Source organism: Delphinapterus leucas, chromosome 9 (genome assembly GCF_059928025.1).
Source record: "Delphinapterus leucas isolate spDelLeu-1000000601 "Yukka" chromosome 9, BTC_Dleu_Yukka2, whole genome shotgun sequence".
Taxonomy (NCBI): domain Eukaryota; kingdom Metazoa; phylum Chordata; class Mammalia; order Artiodactyla; family Monodontidae; genus Delphinapterus; species Delphinapterus leucas.
The window spans coordinates 20837280-20858843 of record NC_143137.1 but is presented as its reverse complement, the minus strand read 5'-3'; the positions used below and the strand labels follow the sequence as shown (position 1 = coordinate 20858843).

The 21564-nt window shown below is 44.0% G+C and overlaps 1 pseudogene; it reads right to left on the bottom strand.

The window, feature by feature from the left end:
• Positions 1 to 19434: 19434 nt before the first annotated feature.
• On the bottom strand, positions 19435 to 20447 carry LOC111182743 (small ribosomal subunit protein uS2B pseudogene; annotated as a pseudogene).
• Between the last annotated feature and the right edge of the window lie 1117 nt (positions 20448 to 21564).

The window sequence follows — 21564 nt, the reverse complement described above, 5'->3', positions numbered from 1 at the left end:
GGCATTGGATGAACAAAAATGAATGAATGAATGCATGAATGAATGAGTGGACCAGCAGGCCACGCATGGAACAATGTTGGCACTGAAGTTAAGTGGATATTTAGTACTGGATCCCCAAGTTGATATTCTAGAAACAGTCACTTTTTTCTAAGGAGGTTGAGGGGGGGTACCTCTGTATAGCACAGTGTACCCAGGAATACCCTCATCACCCACCCTTTTGGGGAGAGGCAAGTTCCAGTCTCTCTTACATCCTGTCGTAGGTATGCTGAAGGATGTATAAATTCTGGGGCAGAATTTACATTTGTAAGTGGTACTAAACTGATGAATAATACTTCTATAAACATTCTTATACATATATTTTGGTGTACATATGTATACATTTCCTTTGGCTGTATATCTAGTAGTGAAATTGCTGGGTTATAGAGTATATGTATGTTCAACTCTGATAGACAATGCCGTGTTCTGAAGTGGTTGTACCAATCTGTGCTCTTGTCAGCAGGCGTGAGAGTTCTAGTTTCTCCACATCCTCACCAACACTTCATGTTGTCAGTCTTTCAGGTTTTCATCATTGTGTTGGGTGTGAGGTCATATCTCAGTGTGGTTTTACTTTGAGTTTCTTTGAAGATTAACGAGGTTGAGCATCTTTTCATATATTTATTGGTCACGTGGATATTCTTCCTCATGAAGTGTTTGAGTCTCTTCCCTCTTACTGAATTTTGATATTCTTTATATATATATATATATATATATATATATATACTTTTTTTATTTGCATCTTAAGTGTTTTTATTTAATTTACATCTGCAGTTGGTTTATCCCCAGCAATACCTCTGGATACAATTTGACATGTACACATCCTCTTTAACTTAGCAGATCTTGTGATTAGGTTTCTCTTTACTAACAAAAGGTGGTTTAGAACAATGAGGCAAATCTTAGTTGATGAAGACAGCAATAGCATAGCAGTATTTTTAGACATTCCAGGGATATATATTCTGCATATGAGTCCTTCCAGAGGATATATTTACATATGCCATATATATATATATATTCAAGACTGTCCTGGCTATCCTTGGATATTTGCATTTCATTTTAGTTTTTAAATAAATTTTAACTTTATTAATGAAAACAGCCCAAATGCCCACGAACAGGAGAGTGGGTGAATAAAGTGTAGTATAGGCACATAAAGGAATATTACACAGCAGTGAAAGTGAATGAACCTCTGTGACATGAAGTAATATGGATGCATCTTAGCAAAGTAATATTAAGTGAAGGAAGAAGAGGCTCAGAAGATTACATACAGCACAATGCCCCCCCCCACTTTTTTAGAGTGGTAAAAGCAACTAATATAAAAATCTTCACCTTTAAGGAATACATACAGATGAGTTAGCACTGTATTAGAAGCAACATTGTTCCTATATTAAGGAACAATGGACCTGTGATTCAGGATGGTGGCTACCTTAGGTGGGGACAGCAGGAGGATGGGATGGGGAATGGCTGCACAGCTGGGTGGAAATTATTGTTGAGGTCCTAGCTTCCTTGTTGGGTGGTAGATTGATGTGTGCTTATTGCACTGTTAAAAATATATAAATATATAAATGAATTAATGACTAATGATGAAATGTCATATGGATCGGGCTTATGATTAATCTGATTTAGTGCAGCTTGGATTGATTATACAGAAAACGCTGGAAATGAAGGATTGAATGAGGACACCACTGTCAACCCCTTAGTTGTGGGGCCTCCACTCCCCTGCTTGCTCCCCCTATGGACTGAGCAGGGGTGTAAGTATCAAGATGAATATTATATATTAGTAAAGCTTAATTTCTTTAAATTTGTTCTTAGAAAAATTAGAAGTTAATTTTTTTCTTTCTACACCCCAGTGCGTCTTATGTATTCCCTGGGGTGTATACATGCCTCTGCCCTAAGCAGATGGAATTTCAGACAAACTTTCATTTGGATGGATCACCCAGTTGGCATGTGGAAGTCAAATACTCTCTTGAGCATTTAGGAGCCTGTTGATAGACTCGAAGTCAGAGAGGAGAAGAGCCCACGGGGCAGCCTTGGGAAAGGGAAGGAGGCTAGGAATTTGAGAGGAATTTAAGAGAAGGAATTTATAGGACTTCGTTTCCTTAATAGCAGGACATCCAGGAGCTAAAGAACTACGTATTCTCTGCTAGCGACTGCTGTTTCTCTTCGAGCCAGAATCTTTATAAACTCTTGGGCCCGTCAATCTCCTTATAGAATGTTGACACTTTTATGTGGATCCCAGGGCAACTGCAACCTTATATCTGATTCCCGCTCACTGATGGACTAATTGGTGGCGCCCTCCCTGCTGACAGCCTTCAGATGTTGAAGGCACATCGAGCAGCGCTTGATGGGTCTTGATGCTGCTGAAATCTGGAGGCTGCAGTGGCTCAGGGGTGGGGTTTGCATTTCAGGGAAGTAGATACAGCTGCCTCTCAGATCCCTGAGCTTGGTCTGATCGGCTACCTTAGACACAGCCTATCAGTCAGTTGCCTTGGATGCTTCCATAGGCAATTTGTATTTGAGAGCTTCAGATGGATTAGGGAGTTGGCTTAGAGGAGCCATAATCCTAGAGGGTAATTTGGCAACAGGCAAGTCCTCAATCCTTAGAATTTGGGGGGAGAAGACCATGTGTTAGGCCACAGAGACCAAAGTCTTGAAGTGTTTTGAGCTAGAAGGACACATGCCCCCTCGGGGAAAACAAAGGCTTGCCTTGTTGGGACACAGAGCCAACTACCTGCTCCCCCTGAGCCTTCATTTAGCTACTTGTTACAGGTGTAGAACCTAATGAGTCGTAAGACGTGGGCATACATGATGTCGTGAAGAAAGCAAGTGCCATTACAGGTGGGCAGCCTGTCACCACCACTTGGGGGCTGTGTGAGCCTGGGTGAGTTAGGACCTGCCGGGAGCCCTCGTCCCCTGATCTCTAGTAGTACTGACCTCATAGATGGGGGATTATGTATCGATAAATGAGCCCTGGTGGCAATGCAGAGCCCATAGGAGACCTCACAGAACATCAGCCACCAAGTGCAGGGCTCAGCTGCCAACATATAGTGCTGAAAGCAAACTGCTTCCTGCTTCTGAGCCAAGGACTCACGAAACTTGCATCCGGATCAGCCCAGTTCCCCTAGAGAATCCCTCCGGAAGGCAGGCTCACTCGCCAAAAGCACGTTTTCCAAGACTCAGTTGATGGGAAGCCACATCACCATTTGGCAAAAGAAAAGTGATGAATTGACTTGCCTTGAATTGAGTTTTGATGAATACTCCCAGGACCCCTGTGCCCAGAAGCACACTCAGATGATCACCAGTCAAAAAAAAAAAAAAAAATTCAGGGAATCCCAAGAGTCTCTTCCAAGAGGAATGCTGAGAAAGTGGATATGGAAGAGACCTCACATTCAGAGATTCCCTTCTGTGTTCCAAGAGCTTTACGTACGCTATCTCATTTGACCCTTTACAGTGAGCCCAAGGCCTAGGGATCATTGGTTTTGTGTGTGGGGAAACCGAAGCTTGAGAGCTAAGTAACTTACCCACAGTTTCTGACTCCAGAGCTCAGACTGTTCCTTCATGCCATGCGGGCTTCTCATTGGTCCACCTCTTTCCCAGTTCAGAATGTTCATTTACATGTGTTAACTCCTTTAACCCTCCTAGGTAAGCAGCGAGGATATTGTTATTGTGCCCATTGCACAGATAAGGAAACTGAGATCCAGAGAAGTTAAATCATATGGCTAGCGAGTGATGGAGCTGAGTCTGTTTCTTAATGCCCATGCCTGTCCACTTTATTACAGCTCACCTGAAGAGCAAGTTTGAGAAAATCAAGGAATTCAGTGATACAGAAAGCTGGTTTGCTCAGGGTTTCCAAGAGTCGAGGAAAACTGGAGACACCTAGTGGTCCCATCAGTCTGGTCTCCAAACCCCAAGGCTCTACATCAACCTCCACTTGAGCATCTCCCTATCCCTAGGGAGAGCCAAGGCAGACAAGGGTATTGTTATTAAAAATGACTTCTCAGATTCCTCCCAGACGTCTCTTACATCCACTGCAGGAAGTGGCACTCAAAATCCCTCTCACCTCATTTCCTTTCCCTCTTCCCCCCAGCTGGGTTCTTAGCTCTCAGGGCATCATCTGTACAGCAGCCCCTACCCATTCTTGATCCACTGCTGTGCCAGGTTCTGCCTGCACTGAGCACTAGGAGAAAAGGAGCATCTGGTTTGAAGGTGAGCTTCATTGAGCCCTAAGAGAGATAACAGTCTCTCTGAATCAACAAGCCTGGCTCCTCTGGAGACTAAAACAGCAACTGTGGAGTAAATCTGCAATCCCCCACCTCCTTCCCCTGTCTTTTTTATTGGCTGTGTTGAGTCTTCATTGCTGTGTGCAGGCTTCCTCTAGTTGCGGCGAGCGGGGGCTACTCTTTGTTGTGGTGCGCGGGCTTCTCATTGCGGTGGCTTCTCTCGTTGCGGAGCACGGGCTCTAGGTGCGCGGGCTTCAGTAGTTGTGACTTGCAGGCTCAGTAGTTGTGGCACACAGGCTTAGTTGCTCTGCAGCATGTGGGATCTTCCTGGACCAGGGCTCGAACCCGTGTCCCCTGCATTGGCAGGCGGATTCTTAACCACTGCGCCACCAGGGAAGTCCTCCTGTCTTTTTCTTCAGGAAAACACAAAGAAACTCTAGGGGTGAAACGGGAAGCCACAGTATCTTTTAACAGCCTGAAAGCCTGCAAAGAAAGTTCCTGTGTGTGTGTATTTGCAGCTCCTCAGTGCAGGAAAGCTAATTATCTCAGCACTGTCGCTACCACCTTGCATTCAGTAAACTCTGTCCTTTTATTTAGGATCTTATTTGTCCTATCAACAACACTGAGATCATGGAGGCTCCAGAAATGGTGTACCCCCTTTTAGATAGGAGGGAACCAAGGTCCAGGGAAGGAAAGTGCCTGCCCAAGGCCACGCAAGGATGGAGAGGATGGAGTGACCAGAGCCAGAAGATGACTACCTGCTTCCTGAGATCCCTGCACTAGATTTCTTCTGGGAGTAAAATGTGTTCTCAGGACTTGACTGCCCAGACCGTGGGAGCATTGGAGACTGGGCGGATGTAATACTCTTAGCAACCCCCTGCGGGCTCCCCACTGTTCCTTTACTCCCCGTGCTGGGCCCAGAGCTGTTGTGCAGTGACGATTGGAGCACCCAGTGGGTGGCTGTCAAGGTTGGAACAGATGGAGTGGGGAAGGAAAGATCCTCTGCCCTGTGGCATTTGGGGAGGAGAGTGAAGACTAGATTTGTCAGGGTTGACTTAGCAGGGATATGGAACCCATGTTTATATATGGTGGCACACTGTTGATGCGAAAGAAGGTGCTGGCAAATGGAATGACACATGGATGTCTTTCTGAGTAAACAAAATAAAGGGTGGGCCCAGTTAGATAATGGTTCTGCATTCACTCATATGAGAGCATGGAGGCAGGATGGTCGCACTGGGGGTCCCCCAACCCAGAAGACCCTCTTCTGCCTTATAGAGAACTGATGGGTGGTGGTGTTCAGAACCAGGGCATGACTGGTTCTTGCATAACTTATCCATGTGGACAAGGGAACAGAAAGGGACCATGGTCAGGTTTACTTTGTTGATAGATCCTAGGATCATAACCTTAAAGTTAGAAGGATACTTAAAGACCGTCTGATTCAAGCCCTTCAATGTTCAGATGAGAAAACTGAACTCAGTGACATGCCCAAACGGATACAGCTGCTAAGCCACAGAATGGAACTAGAACCTGGTTTCCTCAACTTCCAGCCCAGGACTCCATTCAGCGCCCTCGCTGATTAGGGTCAGCTCGTCTGACCAAGTTCACCTGTCTCTGTAATAACAGGTGATAGAGCGACTGTCACCTTTTTTTTTTTTTTAAAAATGAATTAATTTATTTGGCTGCGTCGGGTCTTAGTTGCGGCGCAGTCTTCTCTCTAGTTGTGGCGCGCAGGCTCCAGAGCGCGTGGACTTGGTTGCTCCTCGGCATGTGGAACCTCAGCTCCCGGACCAGGGATCAAAACCGCGTCTCCAATACTCGGTCTCCAATTTTGAGCTCTCTTTCTCCTTTCTTGATTGAGCCGGGCTCCAAAAGGTTGGAAATAGATTCACTGGTGGTTTTTGTAAGGTTGCTGATCTGAGACGTAGCTGAAGGTTCCTTTGTGGTTGGCTGGGGCGATTTATGGGGAATATTTGAGGGGGTGGCTGGGGAAGATGACACCGTGCTGGCTGTCAAAGTGGACAGAGGCGAAGTCGCTCTGGAGATCAAGGGACCATTGTATTAAAGCTGAGTTTCTGTTTTTCTACATCCTGGAGAGTATACGCCTGAGGTTGGTAAAGCTCTGGCAGTACCCTGGGAACTTGTGCTGAGTCCTTTCCAGTAGGTCTAAAATATGGCAGTTCCAAAGAGAGTCCAGAGAAAATATTCAGGAGACGAGAGGTAGTAATGAGGTTAAATGGGACAGTAGGATAGATCGGTGCAGGAAATGTGGACACCTGTCCTTCAAAATTCCTCAAAGATAGGTATTGACTTCCATCAGCCATGATACAATCACTGGGACCAGATTTATGCTCTCACTTTAAACAGCTAAAAAACAAAACAGCATGTATGAAACAGTGGTTTTCAGACACTGGCCAGCAGGTAACACAGGAGGGTGATCCCTGAGAGAAGGGCAACAAGAGAGGTGAACCCTAAGATGGCCCCAGCTTGCTCCTTGAGGCAGTTTCTAGGTCACAGTGTGAGGTGAGGATGGAGAGAACCACACATAGCTTGGTGACCTTGTTCGCTTGAGAAGACAGATATCAGTTTGGGGAGGCCAAGGTACCTGGAATTTGCAGGGTCGGGTAGCACAGAGGATGGAATGGAACTGCACAGAGAGAGAGAGAGCTCTGAAGGTTTGCAGAAGTTCCCTTGCATCTTTGGCTGAGTACTGATGTGCACATGCATGAGAGGAAACTCACTACAACTGGGGGAACTCACTAGAAAGCAGTAGACCGAACAGTTGCTAAAGCACAGAGAGGGGCAGAAATAATTCATGTTCCCACCAGCTAGAGTGGGAAGATCTCCTAATAAATGAGGCATTGGGTAGAATCCTCAGAAGAGGTATTTTTTCAGTAGTAGAGCCAAAACACTAGACTAATGGTTGTTGTGGACCTGCTCTAAAAAGCTTAAAGCAAGTCTCAAAATTATCCAACATTCCAAGTAACTTCACTATACATGAGAGCAGAATCCAACACACACACACACACACATACACATACACACACACAATTATAAGACATAAAAAAGCAAGGAAATAAGATGAATAATTGAGAAAATCAATTAAGAGAAATAGACCAGGATATGAGAGAAATGATGAAATTAGTAGACAAGGATGTTAAAGCCATCATTATAAAAATTATACATATATTCAAGAAAGTATAGGAGAATGTGAACATGAGGAGAGAAATGGGAGATATAAAGGAAGGTCAAATGGAACTTTCAGAGATGAAAAACAGTATCTGAAATAAAAAAATACTGGATGGAATTACAGTGGTTAAGACACTGTAGCAGTAAGGATCAATGGACTGAAATAAATAGTATAATAGTGATTCAAAATTAAGCACAGAGAAAAAACACTAAAAAAATAAACAGAGCATCAGTGACCTATGATACAATATTAAGTGGCCTTTTGTATGTTACTGGTGTCACAGAAGGAAAAGAGGAAAGGGTGAGACAGGAAAAATGTTTCAAGAGGTACAATAAAAAATATGAACCCATAGATCCAACAATTTCAACAAGATCAAAGTAGGAGAAATATAAAGAAAATCATACCAAGGCACATCATAATCAAATTGGTAAAAGCCAGAGATAATCAGGAAACCACAAAATCAGCCAAAGGAAAAAAGGCATATTATGTATAAAGGGACAAAGACAGAAATGATAGCAGACTTCTTATCATAAACCAAGCAAACCAGAGGTAATGTAGCAGCATTTTAAACTTATGATAAAAAAATAAACTCTCAACCTAGAAATCTAACCTTAAAAAATATTTTTTAACAGTGAAGGTGAAATGAAGACGTTTTCAGACAAAAAAAAGGTGAGAGAATACATTACCGCAGGATGGAATTTTTTAAAAAATTAGGTTCTTCAGGGAGAAGAAATATGAAAACAGATACAAATTTAGACTATACAGGGCTTCCCTGGTGGCACAGTGGTTGAGAGTCCGCCTGCCGATGCAGGGGACACGGGTTCGTGCCCCGGTCCGGGAGGATCCCACATGCCGCGGAGCAGCTGGGTCCGTGACCCATGGCCGCTGGGCCTGCGCGTCTGGAGCCTGTGCTCCGCAGTGGGAGAGGCCGCAACAGTCAGAGGCCCGCGTACCGCAAAAAAAAAAAAAAAATTTAGACTATACAGAGGAATGAAGAGTTCTGCAAGTTATAAATATATGAATAGATATAAAATAAATTTGTTCTCATTTTAAAATGTGTTACATAACAATTGTTATAAGCAAAAAAAAATGTAATTTATGGTTTATAGCATTAGTTGAAATAAATGTATGCCAATAGCAAAAGAGATGGGAGGGAGAAATGGAAGTATACTATTGTAAAGTTCTTCCTCTATATGTGGGAGGCATAATGTTATTGGAAAGCAGACTGAGATAAGTTAGCAAACTCCAAAGCAACCACAAAACAAAACAAAAAACTATAGCTAGTATTGGAGATACGATGGTGTCATAAAAATAGGATTAGTAAAAAAAAAGACAAAAAACAAGAAAAAGAGAACAGATGGCACAAGTAGAAAACAAATAATAGGATGGTAGTTTTAAACTCAATAATATAAATAATTACATATATAACATGTAAAGAGTCTAAACATTCCAAATAAATGGATTGTTCAGTTGGATTAATAAAAGCAAAACTCAACTATATGCACCTATAAGAAATCCACGTTAAATATAAAGACAAAGGTAGGTTAAAAGTAAAAGGATAGAAAACGATGTGCTATGATAACATTGATTGAAAGAAAGCTGGAGTGGTTGTATTATATAATATCAGACAAATCAGACTTCAGAGTAGGGAAAATTACCAGCAATGAAGAGGAAGATTACATAATGATGAAAGAGTCAACTCACCAAGAAAACATAACAATCCTCAATGCATAGGAACCTAAAAATACGGCTTCAAAATATCTGAGGCAAAGCTGACAGAAAGGATAAATAGAAAACCCTACAATTACAGTTGGAAGCCCCAGTGGTCCTTTCTCAAAAATTTATAGAACAATTAGACAAAAATTCTGTAAGGATCTAGAAGTCCTGAGCACTATTAGGTCAAACTTGACCTAATTAATATTTATAAAACATTCTACCCAACAAGGGCAGAGTACATACTCTTTTCAAGTGCACATGGAATATTCACCAAGGCAGACTATATTCTGAAACATAAAACAAGTCTCAATAAACTTAAGAGGATTGAAATTATAGCAAAGTATCTTTTCTGACCATAACAGGATTAAACTAGAAATCCACAAAAAGTATGTAAAATCCTCAAATATTTGGAAATCAATAATGTGCTTTTAAGTAATCCATGGGTCAAGTAAGAAATCACAAGGAAAATTAAAAAATATTTTGAATAAGATGAAAATGAAGATGTGTGAGATACAACCAAAGGAGTGATTACAGAGAAGTTTATAGCATTAACTTCTTGTATTAGAAAAGCAGATAGATTTCATGTAAAAAGTCCCAGCTTCCATCTTAAGAAGCTAGAAAAAGAAGAGCAAATTAAACCCAAAGTAAGCAGAAGGAATAATGAAGATAAGTGCAAAAATCAGTGAAACAGAAAACAGAAAAACGACATAGAAAAATTCATGAAAACAAAACCTATTTTTTCACAAAGATGAATAAAATTCATAAACTTCTAGCCTGACAGATCAAGGAGAAAAGATACAAATTACAAATAACAGGAATGAGAAATGGGGCATTACTACAGATCTTACAAACACTGAAAGGATAATAAAGAGAAAGAAACAACTGTATACTAGTCAATTTGATAACTTAGATGAAACGGACCAACTCCTGCAAAGACACAAACTACCAAAGCTCACTTAAAAGAAAAAACCTGAGTATCCCAATATTTATTAAGGAAATTTATTCACATTTTAAAATCTTTCACAAACAAAGCAAAAAACGGTTTCAACAAAGAAAACTCCAGGCCCAGATGGTCTCACTGATTAATTCTATCAATCATTTAAAGAAAAATAATATCAAGTCTACACAAACTCTTCCAGAAAATAGAAGAGAGCACTTCCCAACACGTTTTATGAAGCATTACCTGGATACCAAAACCAAAGACGTAAGAACAGAAAACTATATTCCACATGAATGTAGACACAATTTCCTTAACAAAATCTTAACAAATCCAAATCCTTCAACATACAAAAACTATATCATGACCACGTGAGGTTATCCCAGCAACACTAGATTGGCTTAACATTTGAAAATCAATTGTCTAAAGAAGAAAAACTGTAGGATCATCACAATTAATGGAGAACGAATATGATATAATTATGGAAAATTTAACAAAATATGTGCAAGACCTTCACATTGAAAACTATGACACACTGCCAAAAGAAATTAAAGATTTAAATAAATGGAGATATATAACATGTTCATGGATCAGAATCCTTAAAACTTAAGAGGACAAATGCCTTGATAGAAAATAAGTGAAAGATTTAAACAGACACTTAACCAAAGAAGGTAGATAAATAGCAAATGAATGCATGAAAAGATGATTAACTTTATTAGTCATTAGGGAAATGCAAATTAATACCACAGTGAGCTACCCGTATTGCTAAAACTTAAGGAACTGACAGCTTTAAGGTTTGATGAACATGAACCTTGCTGCTGAGAATGCAAATGGTACAGCCACGTGAGAAAGCAGTTTAGCAGTTTCTTATAAAGTTAAACATACTTTTACTCTTCCTTCCAGAAACCCCACTCCTGGTTATCTACCCAAGACAAATGAATACTATATCAACACAAAGACTTACACTCAAATCTTCATTCTTTATTCTTATTGCCCCAAGTTGGACAAAACCCAGATGTCCGTTGGCAGGTAAAAGCATAAACAAATTTTGGCAGATGAATACAATGGAATACTATTCAGCAGTGAAAAGGAACGAGCAACAACATGAAGAATCTCCAAAACATCATGCTAAGTGAAGAAAGCCAGGCACAAAAGACTACATATTTTATCATTTCATTTATATCACGTCTGTACAAGGCAGAACTGTGGAGACAAAGCAGATCAGTGGTTGCCAGAGAGGTAGGGGAAGGAGATTGATGACTAAGATGCACAAGGGAATTTTATGGTGACAGAAATATTCTCTATTGTGACTGTGGTGGTTACAGTCTGTGTATATTTGTCAAAACTCACTGAATTATATATAAAATTTGGTGAACTTTCTCATATATAAATTACACTTCATTAAAGCTGATAAAAAAATTAGGTGCTTACTCTGCCTGGTTTAGAAAGTTGAGGGAAGTGTAGATGGACTTCCACAGATGGTCTAACCAGCTCTCAATTTCTTGCGCTATAGAATACGGGTATCTGAGGAGTGGTCCTTGTGGGTGGTAGTGAGGTAGAATATCTGGAAGGAGTGTGTATCTCTGCATGAGAAGGATGGTCAGAAACTCATCCTCAGGAATTCCCTGGTGGTCCAGTGGTTAAGATTCGGTGCTTTCACTGCTCTGGGCCCAGGTTCAATCCCTGGTTGGGAAACTAAGATCCCGTAAGTCACACAGCATGGCCAAAAAACCCAAAAAAATAAAAAAAAACTCATCCTCAGTGTAACTTCATGCTGGGAGGACAGCCAGTGAGTTTAAGGCAAGGAGAAATTCCATACCTTTCTTAAAATCGACTAACAAAGGGATGGGGCTGGGGGTGGGAAGTGGGATGCACAAGGCAACTCTGCCAGCTGCATTTGAGCTGTGGGAATGCCGATCGTCGCGTCTCTCCTGCTGAAACATTCACAGGTTGTTGGGGTAGGAGGCCCCTAACATAGCCCCTCAATATGTTTCTAGACATCCGAAAAGCTGAAGGATGGCAGAAGGATTTTTAAGGCCAAATTTCAAATGCAGGGGCCCCATGATTGGAGGCTGCAGTCCCAAGACATTCTCTTGTAAAGCTCAAACCCTTTAGCTAGTATTGTGGGTTGAATTGTATGCCCCCGAATTTCATTATGTCGTTGTCCTAACCCCTAGCACCTCAGAATGTGACCTTATTTGGAAATAGGGCAGTTGCAGATGCAATTAGTTAAGATGACCTCAGGCTGGAGTACAGTGAGCCCCTAATCCAATATGACTGGTGTCCTTAGAAAAAGAGGAACTTTGGACACAGACATGCACACAGGGAGAATGCTATATGATGATCGGAGTTACGCTTTTATAAGCCAAGGAACTGCTAGGGGCTAGAGAGAGGCCTGGAATAGATCCTTCTTCCCTAGTGCCTTCAGAGGGACTAGGTGCCCTGTGACACCGTGATTTCAGAATTCTCCAGAACTGTGAGACATATTTTTGTTGTTCTAAGTCTCCTAGCTTGTTGCAGCAGCTCTCAAAAACCAACAGGGCTTGGCGCTGGCTCTAGCTCCCTTTCCGCCCCTCCCCTGCAGGAACTCTTTGCCTGAAACCCTGGTACCCAGGAAGTTATCTGTGGAATAACATTTTGTTTTGTTTTCATTTTTGTTTTTTTTGAATAATGTTTTGCATGGTTGTTTACTGGTCAGGCTTCTCATTACAAGGAAGAGACACACAGAGAATCACGAGGATATCTGGGCGCCTGGGAAGGCCGGGAAGACCACCCATTCGGCAGCCCAGTCACCCAGGTCCTAGTTTGTCCCACAATAGGACGTGCAGAGGCTCCACACAGGACCCAGAGTGTGGCCCCTCAGGGAGCGAGCACCCTGAGCTTAAGTGATTTTTCTCCATGGTAGTTTCCAGAAGTAGAGTGTGATGTGCCAGTGGCTTTCACTCAGGGCACACTCATCTACGGGGCTCAGTAAATTAATTAATATTCATAAAGCACTCAGAGCCGGGCTGGCACATCCAGAGTGCTATGTAAGCGTTCCCTCCTGACCCGTCTTAAGGGGCAGCTTTCCTTGAGTTCCAGCTTTTAGACGATTGCTTTTGGGTCACACACTGAGCCCTGGTCCAGTTCTCAAGTTTGGTGTTTCCTGTTTAATAAGTGTCCTTTACGAATGCTGGCACAAGAGAACGTCGGAAAACCCACTTGGATTCCTTTTCTTAATCAGAAATTGTGTATGTGGCTGGCAGTAAAGCCTTGGTGAATGGATGGATGGGTGGATGGATGAGTTTGCCTTCATGTAAGAAGGGAAAGTAAAGGTGAATTGCATGAAAGTAAAGGAGTGTGCATGTCTGGAGAGGGCAAATTTTGGAGGATGTAAGTATATGCTTGTGTGTCCTTTGTCCCCTCCTCAAATAAGGACTACAAGATAGATGGAGATTTTATAGGTTTAATATTCCCTTGCAATGCCGTGTGCTTTACATCTGGATAAAAGGAGCTATAAATCTCCCCAGGCTTGGGCTCTGCCTTTCTATCCTTCTCACTGAGATCTTACTTGGAAATACAGTTGAACAGTCAATGATGAATCATAGTGTCTGTGGAACAGCCCATATAAGGAACAATTTGCATTTTCATGTGAAAATGTGCTCCTCTTGGTGTTTTCAATTTACCTTTAGAGCCACATTAATTGTTGCCATAAACTACCACTCTGTGCCCAAGTCAGTGGGAGAGGGAGACTCAAGTGGTGGGTCTGCTTGGCTTTGCAGGAGTGGGAAATGCTCCCTTCCTGTGACATGGGGCATATGAGACCAAGCTGGTCCATGGAGAGCGCCTCTTGTAGCAGCTCCCCCGGGAAAGGTTGTAGCTTCAAACCCAGCTCGAATTCTCCTCCTCCATGCCTGTGTGTCACTTGGTTAAAAATAAGCTAAACACACCAGGAAAAATGTTCTTAGCCTTCTGAGTGTTTCTTGAAGAGACCCAACTTCTCTCTGTCTGGACGTGTAGCTGCAGAAGTGTTGGGAGGTATTGAGACTTTAATTAGGATTGACCTTTGGATGAAGGTGACACTGTGGGAGGGCAGGAAAGAAACAGTGCCCTTGATGATACTGTGGAGTCTCAATAACACCAGTTGAACCTGTTGAATGAAGGAGTAGATGCAGTCACTACATCTTTTTTAAAAACAAAAAATTAAAAATAAAAAAAAGCTAAACATAAATTGCTCCCCTCCCCCTCCGCTCAGTGCAGAGGAGATGCTCCCTTAGGTAGCTGTTTCTCCCTCTCTGTTTCAGGAATTTGTTGCTTTGGTGGCAGCAAGCCTCATATAGCTCCTACAAATAGGGTCTTTGCTGGAGAATGATAGTCTTGGAGGAGCTCCCCTGAGGGCTGGATGAGCCCCCAAGCCCTCAGAGGAAACCGTCATCTGATGGCTTGCCCCAGTGGTCACAGAGCCTTCAAGAGGCACCCTGTGGCCAAGGGGGACCAGTCTGCTCTGGCAGAAGATGAAACAAGTCAAATGAAGACAGAATCAACCCCAGTCTCGCAAAGTGGGGCTCCTCCACTATAATACCCCCAGACAAGGACATTTCACAGTCTGCCACCCTCTCCTTCCTCAGCTTCTCCTGGCCTTCACAATCCAGGAAGTTCTTAATACTCATCAGAAACCCTTTCTTTCTGCAGTGCAAATCCATTTCCTTGCCCTGAAGCAGAGAGAGTCAATCTTACACTCTTCTGAGTGTGCACATCCCTGCATTTCTTTTTTCTTTTTTTTTTTTTGCGGTACGTGGGCCTCTCACTGCTGTGGCCTCTCCCGTTGCGGAGCACAGGCTCTGGATGCGCAGGCTCAGCGGCCATGGCTCACAGGCCTAACCCCTCCGCGGCATGTGGGATCCTCCCGGACCGGAGCACGAACCCGTGTCCCCTGCATCGGCAGGCAGACTCTCAACCACTGTGCCACCAGGGAAGCCCCCTACGTTTATTAAACAAATTCTCAGAATGCTATCAAATAAGTTAATGAGGAGCCTTGTATAAGTGAGAATAATTTCTGTTTCTCTGTCCTAATTTACATTTGTCCATTTCCTGAGGTTCCATCCTATTAAACTTTAATTTGCTCCCCTCTCATCCCAGACCTTTCAGGAGTCTGATATTGGAGTTTTCTTCACACAGTCAGAATCTCTTGGGCTCTAATGGATTACACTTACAGGTAGGCAAGGTATATTTTGTCCCTGAAGTGATTTCCAGATGGGAAGACTGGTCTGAAGGAGAGGGCGAGAGTTTGGGTGATGGGAAAGCAGTGGTGATAGTTCTCTGATGTTGTTTATTTTTATTTTAGTACTTTTTTCGTCCCATTTTGAAGCAGTTGTGGTTTGAGTGATTTTCTTCTATTACTCTCGCAGTTTCTGTACTTGTGAACTGAGGGGCAGGCGGTTAGGGGCTGGGTGTTCAATCCCACTCTCCTACTTGTATCTTTAAAATATACGAAGAAAGCATGGAAATGGGGAATGCTTTTGGTTCCTTGGAAAGGAGTCCCAGATAAGAAATATGTTACATTGAATGAACCATATAAAATCACCATTTTTAAAGGTCAAAAATGGTTGAATATTGCTGATTTAATATGGTTCAATCCAGTACAATCAAACTTCGTTAATTCAGACTAATGCAAGGAAGGTTGGTCTGAATTTGCTGGAGTGCCACAAAAAAAGTCTGAATTATGAGATCATTTTAAAGACATGCAACCTTCCTGCACCCCAGCACTGACAGTAACAGGAAGTAGGTCAAAAAAATACTGTCTCTACAAGTCCATGGAGGGATGTCTGGTTAATAAAGAAAATTTATAATGAGCCTGCAAATATGTTGGGTAAAGGGTGATTTAATCTAAGGTGTGCTCGAGAATGCTTGCGAAGTTTGCTCTTTTAAGTAGCTTTAAATGGTTTCCTTCTGATTTACATATATGATTAGTTTCCTTCCTTCGAAGAGAGCAATTGGATGGCTGAAGTTTACTGTCTGAATTATTTCTTATTCCAAAATGGTGGATTCCAAATTAATGATGCTTGACTACTCTATTGCCAGCCTCAAGGTTGGACATTAGGTTAATGAAAATCAATGGAGACTAGCTCGCAAGGATCAAGGAGGAGGAAATATACTTGACAAAAACATATGCGACATGAAAAGTGAAGCTGGTTTTCTTGAATGCTTCATATACTGACTCTGAAGGCAGTTTCAGAGGCAAAGTTCCAACAGTGTTCAGAGTAATAACAGCAAACTTGAAAGGAGTCAGCCGCATCCTACAGAACCGCTTCGAAGAGCAACGTAATGTGAATGGACAGATTCCAACCTTTTATGGTTTTAAAAAATGCTCTCATGTGCTCGTTCTCCTAGGATAATATTTATTCCTTTAAAAATATTCTTAAAGTTTCCTTCTAAATAATAGCAATCTCTAGTGACATTTAAGTTTATCTGCAAGTGATTTTTATCCATCTTCTGCTTCCCTGAAACTCCAAGGGTATGCATGGATAGGTGGGAAGGTGACGGAAATAGAGCCGAGGTTGGTGACCAGCAGAGACAAAGATTGATAGGTTGTTTGATCAAATTGGGATTAGGTATAATCCTAATTTTCAGGAGTGTACCAGTGGTGTATGGCAAAGTCTGTCCTCACAGAGTTCCTTCTCTGGCTTGTGTGTCCTTCCGATTCAAGGGGCATATTCTCGAGGAAAATACTTCTTTCTCAGGATGAGTTGGTGTACATCCCACCTTACTTTTTCCTGTACTGCCCTCTTTTGCTTTGAAATGTCAAATAGGGCTCAGAGGAGGGGCAGATCTGACTAGGCTACTGGAAGGAACTGACTCAGTTTTCAGTTAACACATCTCCACTAAAAGGGGATATGAAATAAAAACGGGGCCAGAAAAAAGATGGGTGGTTACTTAAGAAAACGAAACAGATCGGTGAGGGAATGTTTCTGCATCTTCATTGTGGTTACACAATTCTATGCCTTTGTCCAAAACGTGTAAACCTGTACACCAAAAAGAGCAGGCGGACTGGATGTAAATTAAAAGCAACTAAATAAACGTGAAACAAGACCAGTCCTTCCTTGGTAACCTGCAGAGTGGATGCCCGCGTGGTGAGGTCTTCCGGGTACCCCTTCCAGCTCTGCCACTGACCAGTACAGCGGGCCTGCCTCCGGTGCTGTGTCCCTGCCACAGGAGAAGGAGGGCCACAGTCTGAGTGTCCCTCTCGCTCTGCGTGAACTCCGTGGTGAGGAGACTCCATCACAGCACCGTGCCCAGCGGAGCGAGAGCCCCACTGCTGCTCCTTGAATGAGCTTGATCTTGCACACTGCTGTATGAAGTGCAGATGCTCTGATCTTGTCCTTGTCAGAGTCATTCAGTCAGGCGACACTCACTGGATGTCTACCTTGTGCCGAGGACACAAAGTTGTGCTGGCACTCGGGCAGAAATAGGAGACGCAGCCCCTGGGCTCGAGCTCCTCCCTCCTTCAGTGGGGGAGGCAGCCTGTAAACAAATGATTAGAGCACATTGTAATTAATGCTAATAGAGGAGCATGCATACTGCTCCCGGGGCACGGGGGAGGGGTGACTCGCTCAGCCTCAAGTCACCACCCTCCAGCTGCTCCAAGAGTACCTGTGCTTTTGGGCCTGAAAAGAAAGAGGCTTTGCCCAAGAAGGCACTGATGCTTGGTCAGCTCAACGCATCATCACACACACAGACACACCTCACACACATCATTCACAATACAGCACACAGATACAAGACATCACACACAGACACAACACATACAGACACACACCACACACAGACACCTCACACTTCACAGACACACACACCACAATCATACACAAGACACATCACACGCAAACACACATCACGTACACACACACATCACATAGACGCACATCACACGTATACCACATACATCACACACATCACGTATTACACACCGAGTACATCCTCCCCACACAGACACACACATCACAGATATTACACACACGATACACACTACACACACATCACACAGACATCACAGACACATTGCAATCATATAGAGACACTCACAGACATACACATCATACACAGCCACACACATCACACAAATATACACATAGACACACACATCAGACATCACATACATCACACATATCACACACATCACGTATCACACACACAGACCACCCCCCCAAAGACACACACCACAGATACTACACAATCACACACATTACACACACAGATACATATCACACACACACATGCACACACACACCCCTGAAGACCTCCCCTTCTCCTATAGGATGATTAATGTCAGCCCTGCCCCCTCCTCCTCGTGGACCACAAGGGAAACAGCCCAGGTGCAGCTTGAGTTGGTAACGCCCCTGGTGGGTTGGGTAGTGGTTGTGGGTGAATTCCTGCATCTCACTATGATCCTTCCTAGTGCCTTTTCCTCACTGGCCGCAGCAGTCTAGGCTGCCCGACAGTCACCATGGCAACGGTCTTCCTTGCCATCTTCTATAGTGCAGGGGCTTCCTTGCTGGAGTACTGGCCCCTGACCAGCACCTAGCCAAGCCGCAGGCTCTGTGTCCGCCTCTCTGGGTTGTTTCAAGGCCTTAATTTTTGTGCCAGGTATCAACAGTGGACTGGAGCACGTGGAGCTCTGCTTGTCCAGGCCTGATCCCTCAGCTTCCTGTTCAGTTTCAGGAGCTGCTGACAGTAGCTGCTCTGACACAAGGTGACTGAAGAGGTCCTGAATGTTCAGACTGTCAGCTGCCAAGGACAAGGTGGCCACGCCAAAGAGATGAGCTGGGAGCTAGTGCTGGACAAATTAGAGCATGTTGATTGCAGGGTAACCGGGACGGCAAAGAGACTGATGTGAGGAGTGAACAAAGGAGCCAGTGATGCAGGGATGCACAGATTGAAGGAGAGAAGTATCATAGGGAACAGCCCCACTGACCAGGTATTGTACAGAAAAGGGAGCAGAAGCAGTCTGTGGGGCGTCTTTAGTATCTCTTGGGCCAAATGATGGGTAGAGAAAAGGCCACAGAAATTGCTTCTCCTTCTTCATGCTTCTGAAAAGTCTCCTAAGCCTTTCAAAGGTGAAGGCGCTGCCTTTGAGGAAGTGAGCTCCTCGTCAATGCAGATAATCAAACAGAGGCTAGGCGGCCATTGGGTGGGCATTCAAGTATGGGATGCACCTTAACTGTCTCATCCAAACCTGACTGGTCTTGCCATTGTCCTGCGAGTAGCTGTGACGCCCATGGTGCCCACTTTCTTACCTGTGAAATGAGGGGTGGGACCAGAGCATGACTCAGACCTCTATATGTTTCACAGCCCTGTGTTCAGATCCCTTTTTTTTTTTTTTTAAGAAACTGTTTATTTTTCATCAACCTATTTCTGTTTTAAGAGTTTGTGGAAGAACAGTTTAAGACCACTCAGTGGTTGTTCCTACCCACTCAGTGGCCTGAGCAGTGGCAGGCTGAGCACTCCAGTCTTCAGTGGGGAACCGCTGAACAGGCACAGAGGGCACCTGCACACCTTCGGACCAGTCCGCCGGCTGCCTCAGGCTGAGGAGCAGGGAGCTCAGGAGGTGGGGCGGTCCATTCGCCCTGAAATTCCTCCTTGGTCACAGCCTTCTCAGCTGCCGCCTGCTCTTCCATTTCAGTCTCTTCAGGATCTCTGTAGAAGTAGAGATCAGGCATGACCTCCCATGGGTGTTCACGGAAGATGGTGCCACGCATGCGCAGAACTTCCCGGGCAAGCATCCACCACATCAGACCCACTGAGTGAGCTCCCTGGTTGTTGCATGGGATGGCGATGTCCACATACCACAGAGGAGAGTCTGTGTTACACAGAGCAATGGTAGACAGGTTAACGTAAGAGGCCTGTGGGAGAGGCTGGTGGTCAGCCCTCGGATCAATAACCACCGACCAGAAGTCTTGGCTCCCAGAAGCCTGCCTGGATCTGGTTAGTGAAGATGCCAGGAGAGAAGCAGCCAGCAATAGGAGTGGCTCCAGTGGCAGCAGCAAACTTCAGCACAGCTCGCTGGCCGGTATTCCTGGAGGATATGACACTGACATCAGCTGGCTTTTCAATGGCAACAATGGCACGAGCTGCCAACAGAAGCGTCTCCCAGGTTCTCTTCAGATTTATGATGCAGATGCCATCACTCTTCCTTTTGTAGACGTACTGTTCCATTTGGAAGTCAAGGTTGGTGCCACCTAAGTGGGTTCCTGCTGCAAGGAATTTGAGGACATCCTCCTCCTTCATTTGCAGGACATCAAGGGCTCCGGACATTGTGAAAGTTTCCCTTTAAGTTACGACGGGAATCCAGGACAAAGCCGTATGGACCCCTATCTGGCACGGAAAGCAGATCCCATTTTTTAAACCTGATTCTGACTACATGGCACCTAATTTTATAGGTTTAAAGCACTTCCTATTGTTCTGAGCACTTTCCTGTTCATGATCTTATGATCTCTTCCCCATTGCTCTCTGAAGTACATAGAGCCGGTATGATCACAGAGGCAGGGAAGGTTCTGCCTTCTGAAGGCTACCAGTAAGTTAGCAGTAGAGCCAATGCAGAGGCCAGGTCTTGGGTGTGCCAGCCCACCGTCCATTCTTGCCCATGGCATGTTCACTGGGCAGATGAGCCCGTGGAGAGGGGTTATCAGCAGTACCGTGAAAATAAAAAAAATAAAAGTCTGGCTGTCGGTTGCTTTCAACTTTGAGTTTGCTGCTGAACTCCGAGACACTAAGTTGCTAACTATATGTGTGTGAATACATGGGTTATGTAAAAGTGATTTGTGCCCATGGATCTGGGTGGGGTATAAGTTGAATAATAAAAGTGTCTAATAAGCCTGAACTGGTCTCCCTTAAAACTTGTCGTGGCAGTGCTGAGAAGGGAGGGGCTGGCTACTGGGTCTGCTTGCTATTGCATCCAAGCTGAAAATTCAACAGGCGTATGGAAACATCAAATAAGATCTCACTGCTCTAATTCTTTATTCAGGCCCCTGGGGAATAATGCATCCAGTGCAACAACCCATTATCCCTGTGTGCTATTGTAAGTCCCCTTTCTCTATCTTTTTAAAAATCACTGTCTCTTTCTTTTTTTTTTTTTGTGGTACGCGGGCCTCTCACTGTTGTGGCCTCTCCCGTTGCGGAGCACAGGATCCAGACGCGCGCGCTCAGTGGCCATGGCTCAGGGGCCCAGCCGCTCCGCAGCATGTGGGATCTTCCCAGACAGGGGCGCGAACCCGTGTCCCCTGCATCGGCAGGCGGACTCTCAACCACTGCGCCACCAGGGAAGCCCTGTCTCTTTCTTTTAATAAATCCAACCAGAGCAATGAACGCAAATGTGAAACCGTACAGTATATGTGTATCTGCTGGACTCGTCAATGGATGATGGCTTTGCCCGTGGGAAGCTCTCCGCGCTGACCTGACCTTTGTCTCCAGGTGAACTGGCATAATGATGAATCTTGCAG